Genomic DNA, 12,059 nt, shown 5'->3' with positions numbered 1-12,059 from the left:
CTCGTGACCGTCAGAAGGCCTACGCCGATAAGGGCAGGAAACCACTTGAGCTCCAGGTTGGGGAGCGGGTATCACTCAAAGTTTCACCCTGGAAGGGTGTGGTTCGTTTTGGTAAACGAGGCAAACTCAACCCATGGTACATTGGACCTTTCGAAATCCTTGAGAAAATAGGCAAGGTGGCCTACAGACTGAACTTACCAGCAGAACTCGGTGCAGTTCACAACGTTTTCCATGTGTCGAATCTGAAGAAGTGTCTGTCAGATGAGACGCACGTAGTTCCTCTGAAGGAACTCACGATCGACGAACAGTTGAAATTCGTCGAAGAACCTGTCGAAATCACGGACCGGGATGTTAAGGTCCTCAAGAGCACTAGAATACCTCTTGTTCGAGTTCGTTGGAACTCACGGCGCGGCCCAGAGTTTACCTGGGAGCGCGAAGATCGGATGAAACAAAAACATCCCCAACTGTTTGAGAACAGTACAAACGCTACTGAGGCTGAAGCTACGGAATTTCGGGACGAAATTCCAGATCAACGGGGGGTGGATGTGACACCCCAGGATAACCGGGAAAACCTTACAACTTGACTAGCTTCCTCAGTGAGTGCCATCAAATTTCGGGACGAAATTTCTTTCAACTTGGGGATGATGTGACAACCCGAAATCTAGAACTTTTCGTTGTGTCGTGATGTGACTTGTTTGTACATTATGTGACTAGTGACTGACTAAACTTAATGATAACGTGAATCTTTATGTGATATGTGCTTTGTTATGTGTGCATTGGTATGCATATATGTATGTGTTATATGTGAGCCGAGAACCCAACCCGAGAACAAGGAACCCGACTCGAGACCATGAGGTCTCGAGTGATTTGTGACCATGACTCGCAACCGGGCGGTTGCGAGTGGGCCTTTGGGCCGTAACCGGTTTGGGCCGAAACCCCAAGCCCAACCCGAAACATCCCTTGGTATATATACCCCATCTTTCCCCACTTTCCCTCATTTCATACACAACACACAAACACACTTCTACTATTTCTCTCAACTAGAAACCCTCAACAACACACCCCAATCCCTTTCAATTTTCGGTTCAAGCTAGGACCCCGGACAAGAAACTCGGTCATGACCATCACTCGGACACTCCATCTTCTCTCATTTTCTTCCTTTCTTTCGGCTCATCCTCCTTCTTCACAACCGGTTAGTGTTGTTACTATGTGCATGAGATTTATGTATGCTTATGAACTAAGAAATGCTTGGTTAGTAGTTTTGTATGATTTTTAGGAGGATTTGTGAAACTTGACTATATGTGAAAACCCTTGTGAACAAAGCTTGATAACATGTTTAAATGACTAACAAATGGTAGTTCAAGAATGATTATGACTAACCATACTATGCTTCTTTATTCCTTGCAAATAATGATGTTAAACTTAAGATTCGGATATATAAAGTATGTTTTGCATGTTGATCTTGCTAAAACATGTGATTTTGGTTCATAAATATATGATTATGTTGATATGAAAACCCTAGAAAATGATGAACATAAGATGAACTTGTTTGAATATGACTTGAAGATGTAAAAATGGCAAAGTTTGATCTATTTTCATTGCTGGTCAGTTTAGGAAAAGTGTTAAGTGGAACCTTATTGGCTGTTTCCTAATCTGGGTCTGATTTCATATGTACAATCTGGACTGTCATACCTGCATCATCACGTGTACATGAAAGTGACAGATTACGACTCGCAACGACGGCATTACGACTCGCAACCACAGCATTTCCGACTCGAAACCACACCGTTGCGACTCGCAACCAAAGCATGACAAGTCGAAACCACGTGATTGCGACTCGAGACTACGTCGGTTGCGACTCGCAACCACAGCATGATGACTCGAGACCACGGTTACGACTCGCAACCATAACGTGACGAGCCGAAACCACCTGGTTGCGACTCGAGACCAGCTGGTTGCGAGTGGGCTGTCCACTTTGGTTATTGGGCCATTATGTGTTATGGGCTATCTGTTGACTGGGTTATGTGTTACTGTTGACTGCTTAATTGTTTAGGCCGGCCCAATAACCCCATGACTGTTTACTTGTATGCATGTTACGTGCCAGTATGTGTTTTACGTGAATACTTGTATCTGACCTATACCGGTAACCATGTTAGGACGTGGTGACCAGCGTGTTTGACCAAGTAACCTAAACCTACCGAGCAACCCGAGGTGAGTTCACAACTTAAAAGCATGCGTCCCGGTGGTTTGGGACACGAGACTAACAACCCTATCCCCTGGTAAAAGGGGATACCATTTACATACTTTCCCTGGTTATTGGGAACAAAACTTACTTTTCCTTCCCTGGTATTGGGAAACCTTTTGGACAATCCTATCCCCTGGTAAAAGGGGATACCATTTACATACCTTCCCTAGTTATCGGGAACAAAACTTACTTTTCCTTCCCGGGTATTGGGAAACCTTTTGGTTAATTACTGTTTATACGGATTGCAACTAACGGCACTAAACGAAACTCTATCACTCAAGTCCCTACTACAAATACCGATTAGTCGCCGGGTTAGGCGAGCGGGTTATTAGTTGATAGCGCTATTTAGGTGTTTACCAGCCTCACACCGTGCCCTGGTTTGGGATCGGTCGTGAACTAATAGACTCAGAAATCCGTCAATGATGATAGAACATTGACATCGGGGCATCCTGCGGATACGCAACGGTTACCTAGTGTTCGGTATTGGAAAAACAGTTTAGTCGCTAACTTTTGGGGTAGCTCCCCAGGGCATGTATAAACGGATAAATTAACCGGTGAAACAAAGTTTTGGTAATTAAAACTGGACAACTAGTGAACTCACTCAGCATTATTGTTGACTCCTTACTGCATGCTTTGCAGGTAACCATGATTCAGGAGCTGCTGCTTGGGGATGTGTAGTGTTCGTCAAACCCGTGTGTTGGGATAACGGTTTTGAACAATGAACTGCCTTTAAAACTATTCTGGTTTATGCTTCCGCTGTTTTGATTAAACTAATTACCGAACCTAAACTCTAATGTTGCTAATTACTTCGGATATTAAATATTTCTACTATTAATTACATGCTCAGTATAATTGGTGGCTGGATCCTGGTCAGTCACGCCCTCGAAGCGGGTGTTATCCGCAGGTGGAATTTGGGGGTGTGACATCAAGAAAGCAGGTTTGAGGTGTGGTTACAATGTGCACAACTTATGGCCTTTTATAGTGAAAATTGGTGCATTAGATCATGACAACAAGGTCTATAATTGATCATGGATGTTTAACAACTGTCCCTGAGTGTTAGGGGACGTGTAGGGGGCGCCCATGCTGCCATAATTGCATCCAAGGTCGGTTAAAATAGCAAACAGTGAACCTGTGTACGTTTTCTGCATCTGGGGCCTTGACGCGGCCCGCGTGAAGGATCAGGCTACCCTTACGCGGGTCGCCTGAATCCTGATGTCAGGAACCGGATCTGCACTGCCCGCGTGGCCCGCGTAAGCTGCTTGGTTTCTTCGACGCGGCCCGCCTGAGGCTTGTTTTTCAAGATTTTCAAATATTTTGCCATTATTGCCCTGGCCTTTCGGTTTCGAAGGGGTAACTTTGCGTTTTGGGCCTCGTTTATTTACGAATAAGGGCCTCGTGACTTTTACCCGCGCCGTTAAGTCCCCGGTTAGTTTAATTACTATTCGAAAAGCCCTAACTTTTATTGTTGACGCTTCTAACCCCTCGCATACGAAATTGATCATAACTTTCTCGTTTTAAAATGGAACTTCACGAATTTTATATCGTATATTCTAGTGAGCGTAATTTACTGTTACAAAGCCTCGGGTATGTTAAAGGGTCACTCAGAGGTATAACTTAAACATGTTGACACGATTAACCCCTGTAGTTTGTAATCTCTCACTTTCTTCCGCTTTTCGTTTCGTACGATCCATGATTTATCCGTTTGAAGGTACGAGCATCATTTAGGGTTACTGTACAGTATATTTATCCCTCGTTGACATTTTTAACCCTCGAATTTACATACTTTCAATGTTTGTCAACTTTAGTCCTTTATTCAGTATTTAACACCACGTGTAAACTCAAGACACGTGTCAATACATTATTGGACGCAAAAATTTCGAGGTGTTACAAAAAATCAGTAACAAAACATCTTTGTCTTTGAAACAGTTACCTGTTTGTCTTGAAGGTTGCGTCGAACTATATCACATCGCCAAATTCCATATAGTTAAGCTTGCATAAACCATCAGCCCAGAACAAACCAGTTAACCGTTTGCCATCATCAACAGAGTATTCAAACGAATAAACAGCTAAATATTTTTTTTTGTCAGTCATCCTATTTATAACCATGTCAGCGTCATACTCTCCTATATAGCTGTTTATTCGCTTCCTAAAATTTTTGCAATCATCAACCGTGGCACCAACGTTCTCGAAACCACCATAACGTTTCCTCGTTATATGGAAAGCTTTGACAGGACCAAGGTTTAAAGTGCCTAGTTCCCATACCATCTCCTCCTGTACATCTGACAATTGTCTGTAAGCTGGGAGCATGTGAATGTCATTTTGACAAACAAACTTATGATTATGACCATCAACAAATCTCTTTACTGTATATAATCTACCATCCACAGTGCAAATCATAAGTTGAGCTTTGCATCCGGTCCTAATAGTCCCCGTGTTCCTGTTTTGAATTGCTTTTTTTGACTTCGAATGATCATCAATACACACAGGCTTATGTCCCTCTTTGGAACAAACAAAATACTTAGTTTTGATTATACCACCACTGTATACTTCACCACCTTTCCAAATAGAAAAACCAGCTAACTTAGCATATGATTGATAAAACGCATATGCTTGTTCAATGGAGATAAATTGCATTCCAACAACAGGTGTAGCTGATGCCTGAACCTTTGGAGTGTAAACCCTTTCATCTACATGAATCAAAATAAAAAACATAAAACGTCATATAAACCACATACGAATCGTCTGATCAAAACATGCGAAACGATGATATTGATTAATCTGAATTACATATGCGATTTATTACATAGTAACGTGCGAAAATTGCAAAAAAAAAAATCAAATGCGAATTGTAAAGAGTAATAACATGCGAAGTTATACATGTTGCTTCTCAAAAAATACAAAAGTGTAATCAAACATTCAAACTACAAAAACATCTACAACAATGCTACGATTAAACAAAAAACAATTATACGAACAATTTAGATATCTGAATTAACATAATTACCAATAGAAAACTCGTTTGCAGCACTTGAACTTGAAATTGGAATTGGATTTGCAGGTCGCGGATTTAAAACATCCTCAATTGAAACTCTCTGATAAGCAGATAATTGAGCATGATCACCGATCGGTCGATTTTCTTCAAAATCATCTTCTGTTCGTCTAGTGCTACTCTGTGGATCCATCGAAATAGACAAATTGAATGAAACCCTATCACGTACGAACGAAAACTGCAAATTGTGAATTATGGAAAATTTGAAACTGATTTGAATAATAATTACCGGGATATCAGTGTAACGAACTTCTCGCTGAATGAATGAAGAGACGAATTTGCCCTCTGATGGTTAGGTTAATTGTCTGATTTAACCTTCTTAAACCGAACTGAATCAGGACACATGTACGGCTCACAATATAGCGTACATAATGTAGGATAACCATATTTGTACCATACTCTTTACCTATATATATATATATATATATATATATATATATATATATATATATATATATATATATATAGCTCAAACTATCTACACACCAAGTGTGTAGATAGCCAACCCAAAAAGATGTTTTTTGTTCTATGTGCATACCATACAGTGTCGAGCTGTGGCCAAAGCGCGACGTTTTGGTCCGATCAACCAGACAAATACTGACGGGTGTCTGACGAGTCTGTTGACCGGACCAAAATGCCGAGCTTTGGCCGCGTTTTGGTCCTGTCAACCAGACCGGGTGTCAGTCTTTTGTCTGGTTGACAGGACCAAAACGCGGCCAAAGCTCGGCGTTTTGGTCCGGTCAACAGACCCGTCAGACACCCGTCAGTCTTTGTCTGGTTGACCGGACCAAAACGCCGCGCTTTGACCACAGCTCGACACTGCAGGGTGTGCATATAAGACAAAAAAACACATTTTTGGTGTGCCAATAGTCAAATGGGTGTGCAAATAGGTACACCCTTCTATATATACTATATATATTTTGTTTACTATTCATTCAATCCTCTTTTTAATATATATAAAAACTAAACATGCAGGTAAAGAGGGCTTACTTGAACGTCGTCGGATCGTCGTCGGAGGGTTGCATCGTCGGTGTACCAAAAGGGTCATCGGAACCCTAAACTCCACCGTCGCCGCTGCCGTGTCGAACCAAATCCCCTCTGCAGAAAACTTCCGCCTCACATTCGGATAACCCTAGCCGCCGCCGTCGTTCAGTGGCGCTGTTAGATATGTCAGCCGGAGGCCATGGTGGGCTACAATCGGCCGGAGGCCATGACGGCAGCTACGCTCTCAGTTTCTCTTCTCTCTTGTGTTTATATGAATTACCCTAGGTTGTGGCATGTTATAAAAAAAGTTGACCAAAATAACCTTTAACTGTTCATTGCGTTTGTTTTTTAATATAAGGATAATTCGGTCTTAACAATAAGTGTAACTATATATTTATATATTTCATATTCACCTTACACCTTACTTAAAACGAAAACGAGTACGATAAATTATCATATGTATTTCATTTAAACTTACACTTAGTTGGAACGGAAGAAGATATGATTGAATGTTTATAGCGAAGTAAAAAACAATGAAGACGTCAAATTATATGTTAGTTAACACATGACGGTTTTTTTTTTTTTTTTTTGAAAGGTGTGAATTATTCGCGAATGTCGGGAGGTCTAGCATACATTGTCTTAACCAGGTCCGCGCTAAAGAGCACCTCACGCAATAGATCCCCAATTTAAACCCTTCAATGAGAAAACCATATCACCCAGACTCGAACTATAGACCTGATGGAGAAAACTCACCCAGGCCCACCATAGGTAGAACTTAAATACATGTGGCCACCACAAGAGCACTAGTGATGGTTAACACATGATGTTTAACAATACATTTTATAAGTTAGTGTTAGACCATGAGTAATGAGCATTATAGGGGACATGAAGTGGCTTGATAATTCCCCAACACCATCCTCATGGGGTTTATAGGGGCTTAAAGAATGAAGATGGATTGGATTTATAGTATAATGCCCTTTTACATTAAAACAAAATTGGAAAGTAATAATGAAATGAGGGTATTAAGGGACATTAAATATCAGTGGCAGAACTAGAACATTAACTCAAGAATATCCAAAAATCACCATGCAATCACACAATATTAAAAAAAAACGACAATAAATAAATAAAGTAAAACAAATACCTAATAGATTTGTCATCTTCTTTATTTATATCTTGAAGTCGTTCCATCACATCATTGTCTTTTACTTCATGTAAAAAATCCTTTTCGACCGCACAAACCACAGCATTGTTCAAAAATCCCAGGCCCATTCGATTGTGTAAATCCGTCTTGACAAGCTTCAATTTCGAAAAAACATCTTTCAACGGTTGCGGTTGCAACCGGTAAAAGCAAAGCTAGCTTCATTATCCGATAAACTAAAGAACAAGAACTATGCGTTCCCATTTCGAATGAGTTGTTTCATTCCGAATTGTATCATCATTGCCAACCCAATTTTCATTAACTTTTTCGTATTTTCTTTTGAAAAAGTTCCCACTTAAAGATTGTTTTTTATATTATGGTTTTATCATCACTTCAAAGAATTCAAGATTGAACAACAATCCCTAGTTTAAAAAAGAAAAATACAAAAGTATAAATATAAAAATTACAAAATTACAAAGAAATCAAATAATTAAACAATCAACGAAAAGCACAAGAAGAAAAGAAATAAAGAATACTCACAATTCACAAACAAACTTCGATTTCTGCTTGTTCGAATAGATAAATTGATGGATGATGCTGCTTGTTCTTGTTTTGCCACCTGTTCGATTAAAGATGAATGATGAATCAGTGTTGATGACTGTTCCCTGTTCGAATTGAACAATTCTATACGTAGGAGTGCTCCCTATTCGACTTTGAGCCTTTGTCGTTTCGTTTCCTAATCGTTCAGCCTTACACAAATGTCGCGCCAGAGCCACTTCATACTCAAAGGGTTATCAGTTTATTACGTATTGGACTATTGGGCTAGCTATTAATCAATAGAATTGGGCTGCCTTATCAATTAAATTGTTTTGGGCTTACAATTTTAAATAAGAATTGGGTTGCCTATCAATTATAAACTGATTTCGACTTTTGTATTTTTCGTTGGGCTAGATATAAACGCTAAACAACTTTTGGGCTTATGAACTTTTTTTTCAGATGTATCCTTTGTACAAAACCGGAAAAAAATACACTACCAAACGAAGTTGAGCCGTAGCCCATGCTAAGTCCGCCCTTGTTAACCATTACACAATTTTGCCTATTAGGAGGCATTAACCATTACAGATGACCTTTGTATATGGCAATTTCACTTATGTCATACATAATGTAAAAAAAAGATCTGAAAGTTTTGGAGTTATGATGTTTTAGTTAAAACGAGTACAACAAAATTATGACTATGTATTCATCTAAACTTCCACTTAGTTGGAACGGAAGAAGATATGATTGAATGTTTATACCGAAGTAAAGAATAACGGAGACGTTAAATTATATGTTAGTTAACACGTGACGTTAAACAATAACATTTTATAAGTTAGTGTTAATGATATGTTGATTTCCTTCTGTCATATATAATGTCAAAAAAGGATCCGAAAGTTTCGGAGTTATGATGTTTTAGTTAAAGGAATACAGTAAATTATAACTATGTATTTCATCTAAACTTCCACTTAGTTGGAACGGGAGAAGATATGATTGAATGTTCATACCGAAGTAAAGAATAACGGAGACGTTAAATTATATGTTAGTTAACACGTGATGTTAAACAATAACATTTTATAAGTTAGTGTTAATGATATGATGATTTCCTTCTGTCATATATAATGTCAAAAAAGGATCCGAAAGTTTCGGAGTTATGTTGTCATTCATTAACTGCATCGTGATAATTTTTCTAAAAATCGCTATTCTTGGATAGAATGTATAACCTCGACTTAATTTTTATAATTATAATAATATATATAAATATAGTTTGTCTAATTTGTTTGTTTTATAATAATTATTCGTGTGCATGTTGTTAATAATTGTAGATTTAATTAATTAATTTGTTTGTTATTTTTAAAATATACAATAAAATCCAACAGCTAATCAAAATGACATAAATGAACACAAATTAGTTACGAAAATGTGATATTTAGAAATAATTAAGGCTTTCACTTTTTTTTTGAACGACAAATTTCTTACTTATGTCGTATGTGGGAGTTGAACCTAAGACCTCCCCTCCTAAGGTGTTTAAAGGTTTTACCTTTGCCAATGGATCACCACCCCATTAGTAATTAAGGCTTTCACTATTCTAACAAACCTAAATCTTATTTTTACATTTTTTACGGGCTTGAGATCTATAACTTGTAGTGATTATTTAATATTAAAGAAAAGTGCCAGGATAGTTCCTGTGGTGTGCTTCGATTTCACCTTTAGTTCTTACAGTTTCAAAATTACAGCTATAGTCCCCAACTTTGGCAAATTCGTTATCGGATAGTCCCTGAAACAGATGAAGGTTAGTTTTTTGGTATTAAGTGGGTGTAAAATGACCAAAATGTCTTACTAATAAATAATTAATAAAAATATTATTAAATATCTATTTAATCATTTAATAAAGTGGGGGCCCACCTTTCACCCACATACCCACCCCCACCCCTTTCCCCTGACCTGTTTTTTCTTTATCATTTTGGGTGACACCACCACCACCCCCAAATACCAACCACCACCACCCAAAAGTGTAACAGTTTAAATCAATCAAACAGTTTAACTCTTTGTTGAGCTCAAAGATACGATTTATTAATCAAACAAATCCTACAAAATCAAGCCTTTAAACAATAACACAGGACAATACTGAAAGCAATATGAACATTATCAGAGATTACAGTAGAAATAATAATGAGCCACATTGGCGTGATAAAGCCCCTAGGGGCTTTATAACACACCCTACAACCTAATGCACAACACAACTGACATGATCCTGATGCACAACATAGAAAACACAATTGATTCTAACCCAATTTTAGAATCCTGACAACCAAACACAATTAATGTTATCAAAGTCATTATCATCCACTTTATTAGCAACACCCTATTTAATAACATAAAACATATTTAATAAGCATCCACTTAATAAGTAAAAGTATCCTAATGAACATCACAAAAGGCTTAATCCTGAACATAAACTTCAAAAACCCAAAAATGATCAGGATCAGTCGAAAATCAACCCTTTAAAGTGTTATACTTATCCTAATAGTTAGATATAATATGTACAGCAAACCAAGCACACCCCGTCTTCATACTCGCCGGCTGAAACAAAGCTCAATCCTGAACCCCCCTTTAAGTCCTAAACAAAACCCGGTATTGGATCCGGATTGTGCGTCGGGTAACCTGCACGTGAATTCCAACTAAAATTCGATGAAAACCGACCCACATTTTAGATTATATACATGGTACGCATAATGAAATCAACGAATTTAAGTAAAATTTACACAATGTTGTACCAACAACATGGATTGTCATCAAGATTATTGTGTTTGCCTCATGTTTTCAAAGATCGGAGTTGTCTGTGAGGTTGGCCGGAAAATCGCTGTGCACAGGAGGGCTTTGGAGGAGAGAGGGAGTGATTGTGTGCTTCTTTGTGAAGTTAAAGGGTTAAATGGTGTGAAAAGGGTCAGTTTTTGGTGAAATGACCAAACTGCCCTTCACGCCGTTAAGTAATCTAACGGTCAACTAACGAAAGTTAGTGTCAGGGTTTCAATTGTGAGCAATTGAATACGTCCGGGACTGGAGTGTTGATTTTTTTGAAATAGAGACTGAACCTGAGAGCGGGTGTAAACCTCAGGGACTGAAACCGTACTATGCTCAAAATTGTAAACTAAGAAAACGTACATGACTGATTCCTCATGTATATCACGAGTTCTATGAAGATAGACCACTATGTAAAACTAGTTATTTTCTGCCCGCGCGTTGCGGCGGGACCCAATGACTACAAAAGGCGTGTCAGCAACGGTAAACAGATACCGAATATCAAAACATAAATAAAATGACGTGGTAAGGATAGTCACTCCGTCATAAAAAGCGATTTTAAATAACCTAATATATAATAATAGGACCCACACGTCCTACACGTTGGAAATTCGGTTGTTTTCAGTTCAGTTATTACGGTGCTAACACGTTAAAATATGGATGAGCTCGGTACTGGTAACGGCAGCGAAAGTAACGATCCGGAAAAGCATCGAAATTAGGTACCGGCACCGAAAATGCTCCGTACAATACGGTATGGTATTTGAAGGTAAAAATCAATAAATACAGGTATGGTGCTAGATCGTTGTCGAACCGAAAGTAATGATTCTGAAAACGCCAAAAGGTGGGTACCAAATTGGTATCGAAAATGATTTGGTATAGTAAATTTGGTACCAATACGATACCGGTTCGTTTACAGGATTTGATACGATTTGCTTATCAATATTCTAAATATCCAAGTTAATTTTACATACTACAGTTCATTCATTACAGAAAAAGACAAAAAAGAAAGCAAAATAAGTTGTTGTGTATATAAAACCTCATTCAAACGAAATACAGTTTACTTACTGTGTGTATGAGAAGTAATCTAAACGGTGCAATTACTTGCATTGCTGCGTTGCTACAGGATTTGATGAGCTCGTTACCAACCGGTACCGAAAATACCGTTACCGAAATCCCCAAAAGTGGGTACCGGTACCGAATATACCTACTATGGTACGGTTCGGTACCGGTCAGTACTGGTACGACACCGATATTTGAGAGTAAAAACCGGTGAATACCTGTGCAGAACCGGTAAAAAAAATACA

The sequence above is a fragment of the Helianthus annuus genome, chromosome 14 (assembly GCF_002127325.2).
Source record: "Helianthus annuus cultivar XRQ/B chromosome 14, HanXRQr2.0-SUNRISE, whole genome shotgun sequence".
Taxonomy (NCBI): Eukaryota; Viridiplantae; Streptophyta; class Magnoliopsida; order Asterales; family Asteraceae; genus Helianthus; species Helianthus annuus.
The sequence above is the reverse complement of the archived record's forward strand: the minus strand, read 5'-3'. Positions refer to the sequence as shown.